The sequence below is a fragment of the Pteropus vampyrus genome, unplaced genomic scaffold (genome assembly GCF_000151845.1).
Source record: "Pteropus vampyrus isolate Shadow unplaced genomic scaffold, Pvam_2.0 Scaffold201, whole genome shotgun sequence".
Classification (NCBI taxonomy): domain Eukaryota; kingdom Metazoa; phylum Chordata; class Mammalia; order Chiroptera; family Pteropodidae; genus Pteropus; species Pteropus vampyrus.
Window position 1 is genome coordinate 1,923,637 of NW_011888982.1, and position 25,465 is coordinate 1,949,101.

The window sequence follows — 25,465 nt, forward strand, 5'->3', positions numbered from 1 at the left end:
CTTCTATTGAAGTTTTTTGGTTTTGTTTATTAAAATGTTTATTCATAGAAAATTATTAATACATATATCTATTTACTTTTAGAGCCCAGTCAATCATCCTGCATGTAATTTTTGTTCACATTATTGAGTGAGCAGTCCTTGTATAACTACTCAAACCTGGGTGCACAGCCACATATTTAGTGCCCATCTCCATTTTGGCATCTCATTGACTCCTTGTTGTATTTTTATGAATAGAGTGACACCTGTATTTTTTGATCATGAGAGAGTGTATTCTACCTTTTCACACAGAAGACTAACTGAGAACAGTACATGTCAATTTTTTTATCTTGATTTTATCTCACATCATGTTGAATTTGGGGAGATGTTCCAAAGATAGAGCCCAATTCTTGGCATCTGGGACTCATAAGGCTTTAGGTAAGAGAAATGAAACTCAGTGTCAATGCTTTGTATGAGGGGGTTAGGTATGAATAATTTTGTGGACTTGCTTGATAGGATTATGCTTGAGTATTGTAGCAAGTTCTGTCCAATGCTCTAAGCAGTTAATATATTACCCTGCAGCTATTCTAGCCTCAGAAAGAACCATAAATGATCCATCAAACTCATTGGTCTGCTAACTAACACTGAAGTACCACTGTGAAAGATATCTTTAGGTAAAATTAGATTAAATTCAGCAAAACAATGTTATCATAAAACAGGACAAGTTTTAGAATTTATCATTTATTGTGTAATAACATTAAAGCCATCATTTTAGCAATGTTGCCATATGTCATCTCAGAAGAAAATTACAGCAAGTACCAAACAGTTGGTTTCCTGGATTCCCCAGACATTTGTAGTTTTTTAGCATGAAGGTTTAATTTGTAGCTAATTAACAGACTTATCATATAATCTTTTGTTAGTGGTGAATAATGCTGAAATTTCATCCTCACTTTTCACTAACATCCTGTGGGAGTCACATCAGGTCCTAAATCAATAGCCTTTGCTAAATAAAGATAATGGACATTTTACAAACTGTTAACTATTCTTTCGTCACAGACCATTTAAATCATCCTGAATTATAGGTCTTGCTGTTAAGGCTGATTAAATTGTTCCCATGGGGTTACCATTTCTTTGTTTTAATTAACAAAGAATAGTGTTCCTTCCTTGCTTCCTTCTCTCTCCCTCCATCCCTTTCTTTCTCCTTCTCTCTCTCTTTCTCTCTCTCTTTCTCTCTCTCTTTCTCTCTCTCTCTCTTTCTTTCTTTCTTTCTTTCTTTCTTTCTTTCTTTCTTTCTTTCTTTCTTTCTTTCTTTCTTTCTTTCTTTCTTTCTTTCTCTCTCTCTCTCTCTCTCTCTCTCTTTCTTTTTCTATCTTTCTTTCTCTCTTTTTTTCCTACTGAAGAAATACGCTTCTTATAACTTTCTGGAATTAATATATTACACAAGTCCTAGATCAGCAAAATTTTGTAATTTGTAAAATTCAGTATTTCAACACTGAAATAATGTTATTGTTTTAAATTTTGCAATCAAAATAGCTAATACTCATAGACCTAATCTCTATATTATAAATTATGCAATTTAATATATTACATGTATCTGTTAGAAATAAATTTAATAACTGTACAAAGTTTCTACCTTGAAAACTACAAAACTATTATTAAAAAATGAAAATAATCAAGTAAGTGGAGAAATATAATATAATTATGAATTAAGAACTAATATTAATAAGTTTTCACATCTCCCTAAATATCCAATATCAATCAAAACTCCGACATTGCCAAAATGATTCTAAAATTTAAATGAAAATACAAAGGACTTAATATAGCCAAAACAATCTTGAATAAGAACAAAATTAGAGTATTTATTTATATTTCCTGCATTCAGAACTTATTATAAGACTACAATAGAGAACACAATGTGATATTGTCATAAGTTTGGGCACATGAATCAATCGAATATTATAGACTCCAGAAACAGACTCACACTTATATAGTCAAATGCTTTTTTTTTAAATTTGTAGTAAACTATACATAACATAAAATTAACCATTTCAACATTTTTAAGTGTACATTTTAGTATCATTGAGTATAATGTCATTGTTACCTACTGCTATCCATCTCTAGAATTTTCATCATAGCATACTGAAACTCCATACCAATTTAACAATAACTCTCCATGTTCCCTTCCTCTCAGCCCCTGGTAACCACTGTTCTAATTCTTGTCTTTATGTATTGACTCATATAAGTGGAATTACAAAATATTTATCCTTTTGTTTCTGACTTATTTCACTTAGTTTAATGTATTCAAGGTTCATCTCCATTGTAGCATGTATCAGAATTTCATTAATTTAAAAGACTGAATAATAGTCCATTGCATGTATATTCTACATTTTGTTTACCTTGTTTATTCATCTGCCAAACAATGAACATTTGGGTTGTTTCTGCCTTTTGGTCCTTATGAAAATGTATTTACAAATATTTCAGTCACCATTTTCAATTATCTTGTGTATGACCCTGGAAGTAGAATTACTGGGTAAAATGGTAATTCTCTGCCACTTTGTTGCTTAATCCCTTATCAGATATGTGATTTACAAATATTTTCCCTCAACCTGTGGGTTGCCTTTTTACTCTGTTGATTGTATCCTTTGATACATAAAGGTTTTTAATTTTGATGAAGTCCAGTTTACTATTTATCTTTTGTTGGCTGTATTTTAGTACTATGTCTAAGAAATTATTGCCAATTTCAATGTTATGAAACTATTATCTTATATTTTCTTCAAAGATCTTCTATTTTTATCTCTTACATGACATATATAATACATTTTGAGTTAATTTTTGCATATGGTGTTAGATAAGGTTACAACTTCACTCTTTTGCAGGTGGATATCTAGTTTCTTGATACCATTTGTGTTTTGGCACCCTTGTCAAAAATCATTTGACCATATATGTGAAGTTTTATTTCAGGGCTCTCTATTCTATCCCATTGTTCTATATGTCTGTCTTTATGTCAGCACCACGCAGTTTTGATTACTATAGCTTTGTGGTAAACTTTAAAATCAGGAACTGTGTGGTGTCTAGATTTGTTCATTTATAGAAATGATTTGTTTAATTGGAGTTTCTTAAGATTCCATATAAATTTTAGAATAGATTTTTTTATATCTATAAAAAATTCAGATTGGGATTTTGATAGGGATAACACTGAATTTGTAGTATTGACATCTCAACAATAATAAGCCTTCTAATTCATGAACATGCGATGCCTTTTCATTTATTTGTCTTTAATTTTTTTAGTAATGTTTTATATTTTTTAGTGTACGTTTTTCACCTTTTTGCTTAGTTAATTTCTACATATCTTATTCTTTTTGATGTTATTATAAAAGGAGTTGTTTTCTTAATTTTCTTTTTAGATTGTTAATTGTTAGTGTATAGAAGTGCAACTGATTTTTTTGTGTTCACTTTGTATCTGTTAATCTACTGAATTCTTTTTTAGTTCAAATAGGTTTGTGTGTGTGTGTGTGTGTGGAATCTCCAGAACTTCTACATTAAGATCATGTTATATGTGAGAAAATATAATTTTACTTCTTCCTTTCTAATTTGTTAATTTTTATATATTTTTCTTGCTTAAATTCTCTAAGACTTCCAGTATTATGTTTAATAGAGGTGGCAAAAGCATGCATCTCTGCCCTATTCCGAATTTTACAAAAAAATAAATAATAAAATAAAATACATAAAATAAAAAGCTTCAAGTCTTTCAACTTTGAGTATAGTTTTACCTGAGGAATTTTTATATATGGTCTTTATTATATTGAGGCAGTTTTTTTTATTTTACTTATAGTATACTGAGCATTGAAAAGGTGCTGAGTTTTGTCATAAAAGGGAATCAAATTTGTTAAATGCTTTTTCAGCATCAGTTGAGATGGTCAGTGTGTGTGTGTGTGTGTGTGTGTGTGTGTGTGTTGCCTTCATTCTGTTAATGTGGTGTATTACATTGATTGAATGTCATGTTTTGGGTTATCCTTGCATTCCAGGAATAAATCCCGCTTGGTAATAATGTATAATTAGAATAATATGCTGTTGACTTTTGTTTGCTACTATTTTGTTGAAGATTTTTGCATCATTGTTTATAAGAGATATAAGCCTGTAGTTACATTTTCCTATAGTGGTATTTTCTAGTTTTGGTATTAGGGTAATTCTGACCTTAAAGGATGAGTTAGAAATTTTTCCATCTTCTTCAATTTTTTGGAAGAGTTTGAGAAAAATTGGTATGATCTCTTCTTTAAATGTTTAGCAGAATTCACTGGCGAGACTATCAAGTACACAACTTTCTTTGCTGGGAGTTTTTTAAATTAAATCTTGTTATCTTTGTTATGTTTATTTAAAATTTCTACTTCTTCATGCTTCAGACTTAGTAGGCTTGTTTTCTAGGAATTCGTCCATTTAATCAAAGCTATTCATTTGCTCTTAGTACTCTCTTTAAGTTTCTTTTTTTCTATCAAAATGTCTATACATCTGAGCCATACATAGAAGAAGGGGCCCCGGGACCTGATGTTGGCCTACTGAACATGGAGCACAAACATTGGGGCATGAGCCCATGAGAAAGTCTCATGAAGATAGATGAAACATGGAACTGAATTATTTAAGAACTAGAGATAGACAAAATGTTAGTGCTTGAATCTTGAATTAGACAAAATGTTAGGTCAAGGATTAGCAGATCCAGGCATTCACACTGAGTTATTCTCTTAGCTTCTTTCTCTGAAGTTATTGACATATGGCAGGGTTTAGTTGAGGATCAGGAATCTCGAATTAGAAAATTGATAAGTATGTGAGTGATTGCCTTTATAAGAAGGCAGGGTACTCTATTAGGGTGAGGAAAGGATATCAGGGAAGAGGCTGATAAGGAATGAATAAATCTGTTGCCTAAATTTTACATGTAAAAGGCCTAACCCAAAATGTGATTGTATGAAGAGGTGGGGAGGGGTATTTGGGAGGTAAGTATGTTTAGATAAACTTACGAGGTTTGGGCCTCTTTGTTGGGACAAGTGCACTTATAAGAAGAGGAAGAGACAGTGGAGCTTCCTTTCTCTACCATGTGAGGATTCAAAAGAAGACAGCTATCTGCAAGCCAGGAGGTGGGCCCTAATTAAAACCCAATTATGCTAGCACTCTGATTTTAGACTTCTAGTCTCAGTATAGTGAGAAAATAAAATTCTGTTATTTAAGACACCCAATCTATGGTATTTTTTTTTTAATATCAGCCTGAGCCAACTAAGACACAGACTTTACTTCAGTAAGTGGGGTATAGAGTTAGAAGGAGGGGAGCAGCCTGGGGAAGGATACAGGTCAAAAGCCTGATGAACTTCAATTGCAAACAAAGATGGGGAGGAGCTCCAGGAATGACATCAGTATAAGTTTAGTAATGAAGATGACTCAATAATCAACCCTATCAGACATGGGCTTAAATCTACCTCATCACTCCCTATTTATGGAGACTTGAAATTTACAATAGAATTGAGGTTGAGTCTGGGGCAGATGAAAGACACTTTGGCATAGAATAACTTTTATTCTAGTTATATGCAGAAAATCCAGTAAAATATTAGTCACCTGGAAAAGTCTGGAAACATTTTCACTTGTCAGTGACAGAGAGATAAAGTTGAGATATTCAATGAAGTTACAGTGACTCTTATCAGCAAATAGGCTAGATTTTGCTCCTGTGCTTTGTGCTAGTTACTTTTCAGGAACATTCTATGATTTGTTCAGAGGTTATAAGATTGAAGTTTTGGCATTGAGTTCATATCAGATAAGACCTGTTCCTTTCAGATAATGCAGATAGCAATTACTCAAGACCTTTAAATGCAGATAGCACGGTGACTGATGATCGGAATGATACATAGCAGTTGTCAGATACATACAATGGTCCCCCAGTATTCTTGGTTTGAAGTCTGGAGTTTCAGCTATCTGCAGTTAACTGAAGTTTTAAAATATTACAATGAAAATTCCAGAAACAAGCAATTCGTAAATTTTAAATTGTGTGTCATTCTAAGTAGTGTGATGAAATCTCATGTCATTCAGCTTCATTCCAACCAGAAAAAGGGATGTGAATTATCCCTTTTTCTAGTGTCTCCATGCTGTATACACTCTCCTCATGTTAGTAACTTAGCAGCCTTCTGTATTATGAGATCAACTCTCACAATATCACAGTGTTTATGTTCAAGCAACCTTTATTTTACTTTATAATGGTCCCACAGTATTAGAGCAGTGACACTTCCAATTCAGATATGCCAAAAAGAAATTGTAAAGTGCTTCCTGTAATTGAAAAAGAATGTATGTGTAAGATAAAACATAGTATACATAGGGATCAGACCTATCTGTGGTTTCAGGCACTTGGAGGTCTTAGAATGTATCTCTTGTGGATAAGGGGGGACTACTGTATGTTAAAACTTCAATTAAGAAAGTGATCACCTTCCCTGGTGCTCAGAAATCAAACATTAAAGCCTGTTGTCCTCCTCCTGTCATCTACCACTCTAAGTCAGAAATAACTGTGGTTGTTCTGATATTATCCCATTCAATGATGACCTGAAAGAAGATCAAATTTAGCGTGTGCTAGTTTTAAATATTGACAAAATATTTTTAGATGCTGATGAGGCTAAAATTAATATGACATGGTTACATATTTCAATGGAGACACCGTTTCAAAAGTGCTGCCAGTAAAAGATAATAAAATATTGGAGATTAAATTCCAATTATGGCAGAATTACCAGATAGATATATAGCATCAATATAATCAGTACCTCAGTAAAGTTCTAATGATCATCATTAGAATTTAGAATCAACAAAACAAAACTACTTCCTTTAGTTATTTATCCAGGAGAAAATACGCAATTAATAATCCCATTAGTAAAACCATAATTTCCTAAAAAGTAGTGTTAAGAGGAAGTAATAGTTAACTTTAATCTTGGAATGAGAGTTAAATTTCACATAAGATATGAGAAGATGTGAAGCAGTCTGAGGTGAGTTTTATTATCTGTGGAAAATCAGTAGAGAGATTTCATCTAGACTAGACAATGTAACTAGGTCCTCTAAGATCAATGGTGTCTGTAGCCTCAGGAATACATTTTTTTTCTTGTTCCCACATCAAAGAACCATTCACTACAGAGATTAAAATCTGTATATATACACACATGCACAAAATACACATGTATTTTTTGAACTTTTAAAGTAGTCTCATATTCCAACAATTACTTAGTGGAACATGTTATAAAATTTGATTTGTTCTAATATATTTGATTTTCCCTAATCAGTTTTAGAGGTAAAAGTGGTCATTGTTAAGTAAAATTAACACAGAGGTTATTTTTTTTCATCCTGATCTTTTTTATATTTGATTTTATGGTTATGAATGAAGCAACAGAGGATATTTGTTTCTGCTCCTCTTTTTTCAGCCTATTCCTTTTGTGGGGAGATAGTCATTCTAAACGTGCTTCAAACAAGATTAAAAAAGGAAAGGGTATGAATACTTTTCAAAATTAAAAAAAAATAGTTATAGGTAGGCAATTACGATTTAGATAGTTGTGATTTTATCATTATAAAGAATATATAAAGGCCTGACCTTGGAAACCAGAGTATTTTTTTTTCTTTTATTGTTACAGAGATTGCTAAATTTAAAACACAGTGTTGGAAAACTTCTCTCCTGTTTATTGTGTGACTTTTAATTTTGAAATAGTCAACAATCACTACTAGGGCCACTGATGTTTCTAAATTTCCCAGGGCTTAAGCTGCAGGAGATATGGCAGTCCTGGAAGAAAAGATTGTGGTTCAAGCAAAAATGTATCTCCAAATTGATGGTGGTGGCACTGTGGGAAGGTCCCGTGGTGGCAACAATTAGCAGTTCTGATTGGTCAAGGACAGCTGGATGGTGTGCGCAGCCGCAACAGCAAAGCTCATGATTGCTGGCAGCTTCTTTGATTGTGATAGATGGAGTGGATGCAGTAGGAGATTTTTGGTGTGGTTAGTTGGAGAATCTCCCAAATGAAAAAGAAAAGGAGTGATAATATTAACCAATAAGAACCATATAGCACTGGTAGAAGTATACTTTATAAACTAAGTTGAATTTTCACATGAAATCATTTGTTAAATAAATGATGCGTAATAAGAATATTAAGGATATTATGCTTAACATGCTTTGGTAAATGCAGATTTTTAATGGCACTTATCAAATGAACACCATAGGTTTTATTATATTCTTAAAACAACTTTAACACAGTGTTTTCTTCTTACATATAAAGCAAATTTATTGATGTCTTTAATATTTCATTTTAGTGTCAAAATATAATTTATTTATCATATTACTTTTGCAGCTTATTGTCATTGAGTCTCTGTAAGAAACATCCACATGATGCCTGACTATGTTATATTGATGGCATGTATGTAAGGATAAAAAAAAAACAAAAACATTTTTGAAGTATATGAGTTAAATATTTGGACAAAATAACAAGTCATCACCATGATATATATTGAATTAGTTTTCTAGTTTATAAATCTTATTTTGGTTTCTGTATTTTAGGTGTTCACATAATAACCAGATTATGCCTCCTTAAAACCATGGTTCATCAATCCAGACTGCTAATTTATTTGGTTTGAAATGTAATTTATCCTTCAACATGGCTCAACTTACAATCACTAAAAAATTCTAGATATGTTCCTTATTAACAGTGTATTTTTATATTCCTATTATTTTGTGTTTAACATTTTAAAATAACTCATGTAATAAAATCATCTTTTCTTTCATTAATCTTAATGCTTTCAATTTTTATGGCCAAAAGTGGTCTTTTGGATTATTGCCCAGTATGTGCATGTTACCAAATTATCCAAGAAGATAATGCACATTAATAGAAAAGATGATATTTAGTCTCCAGCCAATTATCTTGCATCAATTGTCACAGACATAAATATTTAGGACGAAAATATAAGTAAGCTCTCCCATGACTATTTTCTATGGTCATGCATTTTAAGTGACTTTCTCCATGTAAACAGATATAACAAAGGTATGGGAATTAGTCTAGTTCTAGGTCAGGTTTTTCACTTACTAATTTGACAATCTTGGTTTTCTTATATGTTATGAAGGAAAATAATAAGGTTTATCTCATTTCCTTAGATGTAAATTCTGTAAATGAAGGTAATAATATCTAGTTCACTAGGTAGTTGTGAGGATTAAATTAGTTAATGTACATAAAACAGGCAATATAGAATCTAACATATAGGTCTCAAAAATAACATTTTCATTAATATGAAACATTATACAGTGTAATATGTATAGACACAGTTAAAGATCTAAATGACTGATCACTTCCTAAAAGATGAAATTAAGGAACCTATCTTAAATATTAGATAGAATTTTGCAAAATATATGTGAAGTGCAGAACTGCTAAGCAAAGGGGAAACTGTGCAGTATTACCAAGCTATGAAAGAGCATGCAGTAATTAAAGATTGTGGGTCTGGGACAAATTATTTGTGGAATGGAGTGGGTCAGGATATAAAGTAAGGTGCAAACTCATAGGAAAATTGGCCTGGTGGTGCCATTAATGAAATGAAGAATCTGAAGAGGAATATCAGATTTCAAATAGGAGTAAGATAAAAGTTGAATTTGATACATATTCAGTTAGAATTGCTCATTAAAACTCTATCAGGACATGCTTATGGGACTAATATATAGGAATGGAATATAAAGCAAACAAGAAAAAGCAACATTGACTTTCCACACTTGGGGATAATTGGAGTCCCCCCTGGGACTGTTTATATTCTCTCTCTGTGCCGAATAAGACCTTTATTGCACTTCTCTGTGATATTTGCTGACTTCAAAAGACCATGAGTTCCTGGAGAGGTGGGACTTTGTGTGAATCATCCTAGTAACCCTGCACTTACTCAGCAACAACATTTGAGTAAGACTGGGTAGGATTTGTAGTAAGGGGGTAAGTTCTTTCATAAAAATATTTTAAGTAGGAAACAGAGAGAACTAATTGATTTAAAGAAATGAGCAGAAAAGGAGCCAGTATGTTCACACGATCACTGTCTGGCTTCAGTCTGTTTTATTTAGGACTATTTCATGGGCATGGAAAGCCTGAAGCCAGATCAGAATAGTATGAGCAGCAAATGAAAAGTAAGGTGCTACATTCCCCCACAGGGGTGGTACTCTGAGACAAAGGGGACCTGGTCATAGAGGAGATGCCCATCTCCTCAGGAAATACAAGGCATTTTCCACTGCCTAACAGAAATTTGAGAAGTCTGAGCAGGGCAAGAGAAAACAAAACACTTGTACTCAATCGAAAGAAAGACCAAACAAAAGAAAGACCTCTTCTTATAAACCTGATACAGAGGTATCACAAAAAGAAAGAAGAAGGAGGAGAAGGAGAGAAAGAGAAGGAGAAAAAGAAGATGAAGGAGGAGAAAAGAAAAAAAAAGATTTAATTCCCATAAATGTCTAGGCAGAGAAATAATCCATCAAATACAATAAGCAACCAAAGCAACAAGAAAGCAGAGAAAGAAAATGAAAAATTTCCAGAAAATAAACTTAGACATGGAAATATGTGATTTAAATGACAGAGAATTCAAGAGTGCAATTCTGAAAAAACTCAGTGAGATTCAAAAAAAAAAAAAAAAAACTCTGATAGAGTTTAATGAACTCATTAAACTCAGTTTAATGAACTCAGAAATAAAATCAATGAACATAAGAAGTATTTTATTAAAGAGATCAAAACTTTAAAAAAGAACCACATAGAAATTCTAGAGCTTAAGAACTCAATAAAAGAGATGCAGAATAAAATAGCAAACTTAGGAAATTGAGCTGACCAGATAGAAAAAAGAATTAGTGAAATCTAGGAATGATGTGGGTGAAAACAGAGAGATAGTCTACTACCATACTACCCTGAACAAGCCCTATCCCATCTGATCTCAGAAGCTAATCAGGGTCGGGCCTGGTTAGTACTTGGATAGGAGACCACCTAGGAAGATCAGATGCTGCAGGTGTAAAAAATAAATAAATAAATAAATAAAAAATAAGGAATTGTAAGCTGACAAGGTCCTTGCAATCTGTGAGGTCAACTAGGGGTTCCTCATCTAAAAACAAACAAACAAACAAACAAACAAACAATAAACGAGAGAAAGAGAGACTCGAGTAAAAAAAAAAAGCAAAGAACAAACTCTGCGAGAACCATCTGACACCATCAGAAAGAGCAATATAAGAATAATGGGTATACCAGAAAGAGAAGAGAGGAAGAGGGAACAGAAACCCTTTTCAAGTAAATAGTGGATGAGAACTTCCCCAACCTATGGGAAAACTGGATCTTCGAATTTAAGAAGAAAACAGAACACCTAGTTATCATAATCCGAAAAAAAGCCTTCTTTAAGACACATGACATTAAAACTGTTAAAAATTAATATCAATAAAAAAATTCTTTAGGCAACCAGGGGGGAAAAAAACAATAACTTTAAAGGAAATCCCATTAGATTATTATCAGATTTTTCAGCAGAAACTCTACAAGCTAAGAGTGAGTGGACTCAAGTATCCAAACTATTTGGAAGAGAACAAGTATCAGCAAAGAATAATGTATCTAACAAAGTTATCCTTTAGATATAAAAGAGAAATAAAGATTTTTCCAGCCCTATAGAAGCTGAGAGAATTTACTATTACAAAATATGCATTCTAGGAAATACTGAGAGGGTTATTCTAAATAAAACAAAAGACAAAGGATACGAAACTGTAAGTCAGATGACTAATAGACAGACAGAAACAAGTAGTTGCAACCCTTATTCAGAATAGAGTATTACATACTTACATATAACATAAAGTGTAAGAAGATAAAAAATTCAAAAAATGAAGAACACAAGAGATACTGAAACTTGGATATAAATTCATAGCATGAATAGGGATAACTTGTAACAATAAAAATATAAAAAGAGAGGAAGTAAATTCTGAATTTTCAAAGGAGAATGGAGATAAGATGCATTTAGAAGAAAAAGGACTACTGTATATGTGAAAGTTTCTTTTGCATGAACTTAATAGTAACAAAACACACACACACACACACACACACACACACACACACACATACACACACAGAAATCCAGAACTAAGACACAAAATATAAAAAAGAGGAAACGAAGAAAAATCATAGAATACCACCAAACTAAAATAACAGGCAAAAACCTGAGGGAAAGGATACAATGGAGACACAGAGCTACCAGAAATCAATAGATAAAGTAGCTATAGAAAATCTTTATACATCAATTATCACCTTAAATGTAAATGAACTGAATGTATTAATTAAAAAAAATCATAACAAATTGGATCAAAAACAAACAAACAAACAAAAAAACAACCATATGCTGCTTTCTGGAGACACATCTCAGCTGCAAGGGCAAATACAGAATCACAGTGAAAGGGTAGAAAATGATATTCCAAGCAAATGGCAGAAAAAAGTGAGTGTAGCTATACTTATATCTGGGGAAAAAAAAAAGATTTTAAGATAAAAACGGTAATGAGAGACAATGATGAACACTTCATAATAATAAAGGGAACCATACATAAAGAAGACATAACACTTACCAATATATATGCACCTAATCAGGAAACACCAAAATATATAAAGCAACTACTAACAAAGTAAGAAAAGAAACTGACAAAAGTACTATGAAGTAGGGGACCTAAATACCTCATTGACAGCTATAGATAGACCATCCAAACAGAAAACTAAAAAAAAAAAAAAAAAAGCAGCGTTAAATGACACATTAGGCCAAACGGACATAACTGACATTTACAGAGACTTTCATATCAAACCAGCAGATTATACATTCTTTTCTAGTGCACATGAAACAGTCTCTCAAGGACAGACCATGTGTTAGAACACAAAACTAACCTCGACACATTTTAAAAAATTGAAATAATACCAAGCATATTCTTTAACAACAATTCTTTGAAACTGAAAATCAACTTCAAAAAGAAAGTGGAAAAAACCCACAAATATTTAGAGATTAAAAATCATGCTACTAAAGAATGAAATAAAAAGGGAGATAAAAAGATTCATAGAGAAAAATGAGAAAGACAAAAATCATATCAAAACTTTTGGGATGCAGCAAAAGGGGATAATAAGAGAGACATTTATATCATAACAGGCCTAACTCAAGAAAAAAGAAAAATTCCAAATAAGCAACCTAACATTTCATCTTAAAGAACTAGAAAAAATAAATAAAGCCCAAAGTCAGCAGAAGGAAGAAAATAATAAACATTAGAGTGGAACTAAGTGAATAGAGAACAAAAAAGACAATAGAAAAAAATTAATGCAGCAAATAGTTGTTTCTATGAAATGATAAATAAAATTGACAAACTCCTGGCTAGACTCCAAAGGATAAGAGAAAAAAATTCAAAAAGCAAAATCCGAAATAAAAAAGAAATACAGAAATACAAAGGATTATACAAGAATACTATGAAAAATTATACATCACCAAATTCAATAACCTAAACAAAATAGACAAGTTCTTAGAAATATATAACATTCCTAGACTGAATCACAAACTATAAAATGTAAATAGATTTATCAACAGTAAGGAAATTAAAACAATCATCAAAAAGTAAAAGTCCAGGACCAGATGGCTTCACTAGTGAATCCCACCCAACAGTCAAAGATGATTTAATACCTGCTCTTCTTAAACTCTTAAAAATTGAAGAAGAAGCAATAATTCTTAGCTCATTTTATGAGGCCAACATTACCCTTATACTAAAACCCAGTAAGAATAACTAAAGAAAAAAAATTACAAATCAATATCTCTGATGAATACAGATGCAAAAATTTTAAACAAAATAATATTAAATTAAATACATTACATTAAATAAATACATTAAAAAGATTATACATTATGATCAAGTGGGGTTTATTCTAAGGGTGCAAGGATTGTTCAACATAAGCAAAATAATCAATTTGATATACTGCATAAACAAAATAAAGGATAAAATTATGTGATCATATGAATAGATGCAGAAAAAGCATCTGAGAAAATACGACATTCATTTATGATTAATATATTCATTAAAATGGGTGTAGAACGAAAGTTCCTTAACTTAATAAAGGCTATACATCACAAACTCTCATCTAATATCATACTCGATGGTAAAAAACTGAAAGCTTTTTCTCTCAGATGAGAAATAAGACAATGATGCTTACTCTCAGCACTATTATTATTAACATAGTATGGAAAATTCTAGCTGGAGCCATCAGGCAAGAGGAAAAAAATAAAAGGCATCCAAATTGCAAATGAAGAAATAAAGTTGTCACTTTTCCAGATGTCGTGATTCTTTACATAGAAATCCCTAAAAATTCTACCAAAAAAACTATTAAAAACAATAAACAAATACAGTAAAGTTGCAGGATACAAAATCAATGTCCATAATTTAATTGTGTTCCAATATATTAACAATTACACTTCACAAAAAGAAATGAAGTGAAAACAATCCATTTTGCAATTTCAAGTAAAAGATTAAATATCTAGAAATAAAATTAAAAAGGGATGTGAAAGATCTGAAAACTACACTGAAAACTACCAGACATTATTAAAATAAATTGAATAATACACAAAGAAATGTATTCATGAATTGGAAGAATCAACACATAATTAAAGTGACCTTATTATATAAAGTAATATACAGATTTAATGCAATCACCATCAAAACCCTAACTGCACTTTTGAAAAAGAACGAAAAATTATCAGATTTGTATGGATGTGCAAAAGACCCCAATAGCCAAAATAATCTTGAAAAAAAAGAGAACAATCTCAGAGGAATCACTCTGACTTCAAATTATACTACAAAGTGACAATAACCAAAACAGCATGACATTGGCAGAAAAACAGACACACAGACCAATGGAACAGAATTGAGAGTCCGGAATTAAATGTCCAATATATGAGCAAATAATTTTCAACAACATAGCCAAAATCATACAATGGGGAAAGGAAAGCCTCTTCAATAAATAGTGCTGGGGAAATTGGAAAATCATGCAAATTAATGAAATTAAGCTATTGTTTGTCACTGTGCACCAAAATGAACTCAAAATGGATCAAAGATCTAAATAAAGACCTGAAAAAATAAATTTCATAGAAAAAAATAGATACTAAACTTGTAAGCCTTGTATTTAAGGAGGACTTTATAAATTTGACCTCCAAGGCAAGGGTAGTCAAAGCAAAAATAAATGAATAGGACTGTATCAAACTAAAAAGCTTTTGCAGAGCAAAAGAAACCATCGACCAAGTAAAGAGACAACCAACCAAATGAGAGAAGATGTTTGCAAATAGAACAGCTGATAATGGGTTAATATATAAAATATATTAAAAACAAAACAAAACACTAAACTCAACAAAAAACAAACAAAAAGACACATACAATCCAATTAAAAAATGGGCAGACATTTCTCCCAAGATGACATACAAATGGTCAACAGACATATGAAAAAATGCTCAACTTCACTAGCTATTATGGAAATGCAAATCGAAACCACAATGAGATACCACCTTACATTTATTGGAATGGCTACCATCAGCGAGACAAATAATAAGTGTTGAAGAGATTGTGGAGAAAAATAAATACTAATACACTGCTGGTGGGAAACTAAATTGGTACAGCCACTATGGAAAACGGCATGGAGATTTCTCAAAAAATTAAGAATAGAATTACCATATGATCCAGCAATCTCCTTTCTGGATATCTACCCCAAATTTTTGAAAGCATTTATCCTCAAGGCTATATGCACCACAATGTTCATTGCAGCCTTATTTATGGTGGCCAAGACTTGGAAACAACTGAAGCGTTCTTCAATAAATGATTTCATAAAGAAGATGTGGTACATATACACAATGAAATATTACTTAGCTATAGGAAAAGAAGAAATACTGCCATTTGTGACAACATGGTTAGATCTTGTGATTATAATACTAAGTAAAATATGTCAGACAGAAAAAGTTGAGAACCATATGGTTTTACTCATATGTGAGATATAAAACTGAAAGCAACAAATGAACAAGCAAGCAAACAATCAAACAAAAATGCATGGATCCAGACAACAGTTTAGTGGTTACCAGGGAAAAAGTGGGGAGAGCTAGGAGTTAGGAAAGGGGGTCAAAAATATGGTGATGAAAAAAGATTTGACTGTGGGTGGTGAACACACAATGCAATATATAGATGATATATTATAGAATTGTACTTGAAACCTATATAATTCGATTAACCAAAGTCAACCCAATACATTTAATTAAAAAAAAATAAAATAATGTATCAAAAAAAAAAAAAGGAAGAAGAAGAAGGCAGATCATCATCTCAGGAGAAAATTTTGTTGTTCAAATTGTTCCAGCTTAGGTCATTGACAGCTGTTTTAGCTGACTCCTGTGCCCCTTTGACATACTCTCATTAATGTGGGCTTTTTGTTGTTGTTGTTCTGGTTTTGTTTTGTTTTGTTTTGCTTTGTTTTGTTTTATAGCATGTCCTAATTTCTGGGCATTATAAGATACTCCAGGTTCATCTTATATATTTCCTGCTTGGCTCATCTTATAAATGTTAATCAGTCATTTCTCCAAAGAAGCCATATTTTATTACATTTGAGAATGGTATTAGAAACCCAAAACTGGTGCTAGGTGTGCTGATTGCTTCTGGGGTGTGTTTTAACCATATTACCTTGGGTGAGCTACGGTGTACCAGACGCAGATTGAGAGAGAGAAGTCAGGGAGAATTGTATAGTTTTGTTACAGTTCCCTGGAAAGAACACAACATACCATACAGGGGGACTTAGAGGAACACACCAGAGTTTATCATAAATCAGAGAGAAAGAGGAAAAAGTAGAAAGAGCCTTTGTTGTGTTTTCTGTGGGAATTTTTTTTGACAATGCTTTCTTCTTTATTAAACATTGAAGCACAAATAAATGTTCCCTAGAGGAGGAGAAAAGGACACTCGCTTAGGGAGAGAATCACACAACAGGGACCCATCTTTACAAAAAGAGTTTAGTATTGATTTCCAAAGAGGAGCAGGGCATGGTCAGCTCAAATATGGTGATAATAAATTGGAGTAACCTGATCTTCCCAATGCTTGAACACTGGCAAAGATCTCAGCACATCATCCAGGGAAAAAAGCAGGGCCTTCTGATGCTTTGTTTGCATATGTTCTCTTCTGTTCACTGGGAGTAACATCAAGCAGCTGCATAATTCTGTTCAGTAGTAGCCCATGGATTATCACAAAAGTAGGATTCTTAGAATAAAAATCACAGAGTTGTCTGTAGTTTCTTGAACTTACATAAGATTGGAGTGTGTAGACATAATCAGATGCTCAAGAAGAAGGAATATCCAGCTTCTAGCCAGGGCCTCACATTTTGGTCAAGACAGTCTTTATAAGAACTGTATTACAATTGACCTCTTAATGTCTTAACATCAATTTTGAGCTTGAATTTCTGTGATATTTGAGTAGCCTGAATAGTAGTGGACGGTTTTAGAGAGTAGGCTCTAAGTTGTCCTAAACAACATATCAGGCATATTATTATGAGAACAAAAGGAAGGAATACAGATATAAGGAGATCTTGTCGACTAACCCATAACTAATTTTCCCATTTATATATTAGCCAAGAAAACAGATCTGAAATTTTCAGTCTCTAACAAAGTCTTGGTGGTGTTAAAAGTGTCAGGGTCAAGATAGCAGGGGGAACAGGAGTCACTGGTGAGTGGGTGGTCCTCTCTCCCCTCTCTCCAAGGAGTTGAAGAGTTAACTGATACGAGGCAATTTCCTCCTGAGAGAAGTGATAATTTTGATGAATTTTTTGAATGGCACAGATAATAGTAACCTCTATCAGATTTCCCTTAAGGCATGGGATTTTAGGGGTAAAAATTTTGGCAGTAAGCTAAAAAATATACCACGATCATGGGCTAAGAAGATAGATAACTCAGGAAACATAATAGAATCTTTCATCTCAATGTAGGGAAAGTGAAAAATTTCCTGTATCTAATTTGTCAGTGCCATAAGAGAGAAGCCCATAGGTATTGTCGGAGCTGAGGTGTTTACGATGAAGTTGTCTCTTGTCAGGGGGTGAGTCATCTCTAATGCCAAGATCTTGGGCTGATGTGATGTTGACTGAGGTAAAATATTCTCCAGCAGTGCACATACTGGGCCAGGATGATGTCATCTAGCATGCGGGACTGGGGTATCTTGTCCAAATGAATATGCACTTAAGTTGAAGTGGTTTCTTATTTTTATAGCTCTATCCTATTATAAAGCAAATGAGCTGCTTATATAATTGGAAAGGAACATTAGGCCTAGGAATTTGACTTGTAAATATCTTTTATGTCTAGGGATTTTAGGTGCTCAGGTAGTAAAGGTGCCATCTGTGATACTATGATAATGGACCAAAGTACCTAGGCCTGACTGGCACAATTAACCAGCCTCAATTAACAGTGGTGGAATCTAAAAAAATTTCCAACCATCTAAAGTTTTGCCTAGGTAGATGATGAGACATGTTCTGTTGCAAGTATATTTAAAGCATATGGCCTTATTTGAGTGTTAAGAGAATGTCAGATTGACACCAATTAAAATATCTGTGACTGAAACTGGGTCTTCAGCATCAGTTAGCAGGCAGACACAGTTAGTTGGCTGTAGCCAACTCAATGGTATCCTAAAAAATAAAGTCTCACTGGAAAGGTTTAGGCCTCCTGATTACAAACCAATAGAAGCACCCAAAGCGATAGTACTGAGACCAACAGCCAGTTGTGTATTCGATAGGTTTTTTGCTGTCTGATGTTGATTCTCCTCCAGCATGTATTGTTGCCAAGAAAGGGTTGTCTAATTTCATTATGATGGAATATGGTGTTGATTTTGTTATTATCTCTAAATGTGATTTTTTATTTACTAAGTGGAGTTATCTATTTCCCTTTTTAGTTGTCTATACTATGTGTTGGATTGGTCCTGGAATACTAATTGAAATTTTCAGGAGAGCGTCAGAGGGAGAGCCCAGATTAAGTATCTACCCTTCATAACCCAAATATTCTAGACTATATTGTGGGGAGGAGTGGTAAAAGTTTAGTCTTAATTGGGTCTCCTATCTGATGGTCTTGCTTGGTCCAGGTCCATGGGTCCTGGAAAAGTCTATACCTTCGATCTAGCCACCAACCCTTATAAAATGAGTGCAAGACTGAAGATTTATAAAGATAAAGGAACTCATATAATGAGTCTTTTTTTAATTAAAATTATTGGGGTGACATTGGTTAATAAAATCATATGTTTCAATTGTACAATTTGATAATATGTCATATGTATATTGCATTGTGTGTTCACCACCCAAAGTTAAATTTCATTCTGTCACCATTTATTTGACCCCTTTTACTCTTATCTACCTCCTCCCTCTGGTAACCACTGTTCTACTGTCTGTGTCCATTAGTCTCTGTTTATTTTTCATATGATGAATTTTTATATACATGAAAGAAAGAAATTTCAATTTAGAAAAAGGCAATAAAAAGTCTTTTTTTGTTGTTTTGTTTTGTTTTTTAAGTGCATGTCAGTTCATTAAGGTGCCTTGAATTAAGAGAGATTGAGGTCTGGGATAAGAGAAAGGCTCATTTAGGGGCTGTTCTGTTTGCTGGAGTAGAATTCAGAAAGGAATTGTTTGAGAAGACTGTTATGTCTCAGTCAAACCTGCTATTTGGGACCTATAAGGAACATGAAAGTTCTATTGAATGCCTTTTTTAAGAGTTTAGCATTGTATATTCTGAGAAATGAAATGCGTGATTCTGAAAAATGAAATGTGTGTCCTGGTTACTATCAATAATGCCTGCAACTGCAAAGGAGATAAGGAATGTCCTCACGAGGTCTTATATCATGACCTTCATATATGTAGACACGTGTGATTTTGATTTATATTTTTGGCTTCTGTGAGGCAAGAGATTCCCAGAGTTCTTTACTCTGAAAGGGTCAGCTCTTAGGCAATTACTCAACAATTTGTAATGAATGCTGCCAGGAGATCCAGCGCTAAATGGCTGGCTGAAATTTGGCCAATTGTGTTGACCCTCGGGTCCCATCCTTTATCCAGGGATGTCTTGACTACGGTGGAAAGAACAGCAGTATTCTGAGTTCCATCATTTATGATGGTGGCTGTGTTGTTCATACAGTCTATGAACTCTCACTGGTCTTTATTCAATTAATTTCAAGGGGTTGCCCCAGGCAGCCAAGGGGGCCAGGACAGGGCTGACCCCCTCCAGGATAATAGATTCAGACAAAAGACTGATACCCACTCCTGAACGTGGAATATGCCAGAGGACCCAGGTTCGGCTCCATCCTGTCTTAAGGATGCCTCAGTAGCCATGCTGAGCTTAGGAGGTGTTATTACTATGACTCAAGCATATTGGGCAACCAAATATGGAGGGCCACAGGCTCAGGGTCTAAGATTCTTTATTTCTAGGTGTGTCCAGTAGAGAGCCAGTTGTTTGTTGCTTTAATGATATAATAGCACAAGACTGAGAGGGTCAGTTTCTTGTGTAAGAAGGCCTTGGGCAATTCACAGACATTATTGCTGGTCCAGAGACTCCAGGGGGCATGATAGGCTGTCAAGGTCTCTATAGTGAAGGAGTCTTTGAAGGCACAAATGGGAGTGCCTGCTGATTTTAATTTGGACAGATTTTAGAGCTTTTAATTTGAGAGGCCTCATTTAAGTGGGCTGATTTGTAAGTACCAACATCAATGAGATTAAGTAAAATTTGTAATGAGGAATGCATTGCTACTATCTATTTTAGGCTACATGTGAGTTCATATTGACATCTTCAACTATCTTCTATTACCTCATGGACTGTTCTAGACTTCTCTTGTTTACCTGTAAGTCAACCCACTCCAACAGTGAGAAACTGGTTCCTCCCATCAACCATCTATTTACTTGCTTAATTTCATTATAAGTGTATAGCAGTATCATAACTGTTAGCCCATACCCTCATGAGAAACAATTGTATCAACTAAAATACAATGCTATGTGCAGTTCCTTTGTCCTTAGTCTTTAGCCTTTTGCCTTAGAGGCTCCATTTAATTCCAAAGTTACTTAAATAAGCACATTTCCTCTGCCCCTATCAGTGAGGCGATAGCATATATTCTCAACGCAAATGCATTTAGATTGTTTTATCATGGTCTACATTCCTTCTTTGAATCCACTAACTTCCTAACTCTTAAATTGGTACACGTTAAGGTTTACTATTTGTTCTCTAAAGTTCAATGGGTTTTGACAAATACATAATATCATGTATTCACTATTTTTATATCATAAAGAATAGATTCATTTCCCTATAAGTCCCCTGTGCTTCACCTATTCAATCTTTTCTCCCTCTCCCTGAATGCCTACCTGGCAACTACTGATAATTTTACTGTTTCTATAGCTCTGCCTTTCCAGAATGTCATATAAATGAAATGAGAGTATCTATACTTTTCAGACTAGCTTCATTTACTTAGTAATGTACATTTGAGGTTTCTCCATGTCTTTTTGCAGCTGAATATTTAATTTCATTTATTTTTATTGCTAAATAGATTTTGTTGTGTTTTGTTTTTGTGTTTTTGTTTGTTTTTTAATTTACTTTTTGAAGAATATCTTGGTCACTTACAGTTTTGGGTGATTATTAATAAAGCTTCTATTTTCATGCAGATTTTATGTAAATAAATCTTAAAATTAGTCAAATAAATATAGGACTTCAATTCCTGGATCACATGTTAATACTGTGTTTAACTTTTTAAAAAAACATCTAACTCTTTTTTGAATTTCTACCAGCAAGGAATGAGAATTCCTCCTGATGAGAATCCTTGCCGGCATTTGGTATTGACAATGTTTTAGACTTTAATCATTCTTATAGGTGTGTAATGTTATCTCATTGTTTTAATCTTCAATTCTCTAATAACACATCATGTTGAACATTTTTTCATAGGCTTACTTGCCATTTGTATATTTTTGATAAGGTGTTTGCTAAAATATTTTGGCTATTTTTAAATTTCAGTGTTTATTTTTCTGCTGAATGTAAAAGAATTCTTTGTATGTTTTAAAACAATTTCTTTATCGCATATGACTTTTGCAAAAGTTTTGCCATTTGCAGCTCGTCTTTTCATTCTCTTAACAGCATCTTTTACAAAGCAGAAGTTTTTAATTTTCATATATCCTAATATAAATTTTATTTTTCTTTTATGAACCATGTTTTGGATGTGTCTAAAAGTTAATTGCCAAATGCATAATTATATAGATTTTTTCCTATGTTTTCTTCTAGAAGTTTTGTAATATTGTGTTTTATGTTTAGATCTATGATCTATTTTGTGTAAATTTTTCTGAAAGGAATAATATCCATGTCTGGGTTCCTTTCTTTTATTTTCTCTTATTTTATTACTGTTGCTGTAATTGGAAAGACTTTTTTTTTTATTTTTCTCTCAATAGAATTGCCTTTGCTCTTTTGTCAAAGATTACTTGACTTTATATATTTTTTGGTTTTATTTTGAGCTCTATTTTACTCCATTGATGTATATATTTAGTCTTCAAAAAAAGTTATGCTGTCTTTCTTGATTACTGGAGTTTTATATACAGTAAGTCTGGTGTCAGTCATACTAAGTTTTCTAACTTCATTTTTCTACTTCAATACAGTGTTTGCGATTATGGGTCTTTTGGCTTTCCATGTAAACCTTAGAATCAGTTTGTCGAAATAGCTTGTCGAAATTTATATTGTAATTGCATTCATTCTAGAGATCAAATTGGAAGTAATTGAAACTATGACAATATTGAGTCATTTAAACATAAATTCATGAACATGGACTATCTTTACATTTATTTTGATCATCTTTGATTTCTTTCTCCAGAGTTTTGGACTTTTTCACATATAAATTTTAATTCAGTGTATTAGATTTATGCCAAAATATTATTTTACTAGTTTACTACTATAGATGGTATTGTACTTTTCAATTCAAATTCCAATTTCTCATGGCTGATGTGTAGGAAAACAATTGACTTTTGTACAGTTAACCCTCACTTAATGTCATTGATAGGTTTTTAGAAACTGCAACTCTAAGCAAAATGATGTATAATAAAATCAATTTTACAATATGTTCATTGATATAAACAAGAGTTAAATTTCTACAGCATATTTCTGGTCACAGAAATAGCACCAAATATCTAAATAAAGTCCTAAAACACTTCTAACATTAAATATTGAAATAAATGTAAGCTATACATATATTTCGGAAGATTAACAAAAACAAATAAGATGTATATCTCAAAAATGTTTACACCCGGGATTATATTTTTATTAACATACATATTTTGGTTTCCATATAGATCATACAGCATATAGAGAATTTCAAATATAATATTCCAGAGGGCAGGGTCATTATAATTATATTTTTATGTAAAGCACATTATTCATTCAAAATAAGCTTTTTTTTATAACATTAATGCTGATTATTTAGGTGTGCAGCACATCTTTATGCAGTCCAATATTATTTTAGATTCTATTCATCACATTTTATAAGAAAGAGGAAGATTAAGGGAAGATATTTTATATATGTGACTTTATAGGAGCACCCATCTCAATTTTGTGTTAAATAAAAAAACCTGATAATACTATGATTAGCAAAGTACAGTGCTTTGTTACTAGGCAACATCTTTATGATACTCAAGATGTGTTAACTAAATACAACTTCATATCAGCTTTCAGGTATTCTCTTATTTATGAAGTGAGCAACCGAAATAATTCATTAACATTGTCTTTTGGGGGAGAAGGAGGGGCTTGAGGAAAACACCAAATATGGAGAAGTGGAATGGGAATAGAAAGCATAGCTAAAAATAATATACTAACAAGTGGGGAGAATATTAGCAAGATGCCATATTGAGAACAATCATTTGCCTTTTTATTCTTCTTGCCTGCAGTGACCAGTTTAATATTTTAGCTTTAAAATAATTTTTCTTACCTAGCTCTCATAAGTTTCTTAAAAGTAAGCTAATGAAGTAATAGTATATAGAAGTGCTAGCTAGGGTTTGCATGTGCATGTGTGTGTGCTCCTATATTAAAACATATATTTATATATTAAAATAAGTGCTGCCTCTGAGATTTTCAGCAGTTTCTGCTGACTCTTTAACAAATCTCCAAACTTCTGTCTGCATCAGAAATTTTGTATTTAAGTTGAAACATGTTCTAAATATTCTTGACCAAAGATTGTAAAGCAGTCCTGTAGAGAATGAGTAAAGGTATTGCATAGACCTTTGGTAACCCCGGTGTGCTTGTTGTTTCTTCAAAGAAAAGTCATGTTTTAGCACACACTTGGCTACTTAATAGTATTTATCCACCAGGTTGCCCTTGTAAGGCTAATGATTGCCATGAAAGGTGTTTATGTGAATATTAAGAAAATTTCTGCCTAGAATGACAGATTGTGTGTGTCTGAGTGTTAGTATTCATTAAGTTTCTACTATATGCCAAGGTTCTTCACAGATATTAATCTTTGAAACAAAGCTATTTCTATGTATTATTTATACAGTCTTTCAGATTCAGAAACAGACTCACAGGGCTTAAGTAATTTGCCAAAGATATTAACTAGGGGAAACCCCAGCCTCTAAGTAGAGGCTCTTTTATTTTTTATTCTGACTAGCCGTTTTAAACCAACAAAGAATAAAAAGAAATCCTGATCTAACCAGAAAAAAAAATTATAAATATTTGAGTTATTCATAGGGTATCTGACTTCAATTCCAATATTACTTGCAATGTACAACTTCCCTTTAATTAATCTGTTAATGGAAAATAATTAAAGATGAATTAATTTAACAGATTGCTCTTATCTGTTTAATAAAAGGACAGTCCCAAAAATATTCGATTTACTTTAAATTAGATTTTATATATTTCTAAAGCACGTGTTCACTTTATTTTTTGATTTTGCTCATGCAGTCAATTTATATTAATAAATTTTGCAATATAAATTCTAAAATACTTCGTCTTCTCATACTTGTGACTCCACCAATGAGAAATGATATAACAGTCTGTATATAAATTTAAAAAATAGAGTTTATGGTATTATTTAACATTAATAGTGTTTTATATTTCAAGTTCCTTTGTATAAATGGTTGTACATCTATAAACTTATTCATATAAATATAATTTTAATGTTGGCTTGAAAACATGATTAGATGACAAGTTACAAAAGTAAAAGTTATAAGTATTTTTAAAACAGATCCAACTACTTAGCACATGGTCAAAAAGAAAAATATTATATTATTAAACACTACTCATTGGCACTCATAGATTGTTTTTTTAATATTTACCAATTTCCAACTAATAAGACATTTTTAATTAAAAATACATAAGTTAATAAACCTCAGTTTCTGATATGGCAATCTTGTTCTTTGAACATTATTTTGTTTTTATTTATGAAATCTAAATACTTGGCTAAATGAAGGTAATTTGTAACTTTGCCAAATTGATGAACTTTATG

General features: G+C 32.5%; 1 protein-coding gene across 1 annotated transcript in view; it reads left to right on the forward strand.

Annotated features, from left to right (window-relative positions):
• Positions 1-25,465, forward strand: part of SNTG1 (syntrophin gamma 1) — a 280,357-nt gene that overhangs the window by 6,994 nt on the left and 247,898 nt on the right. The window lies entirely within an intron of this gene.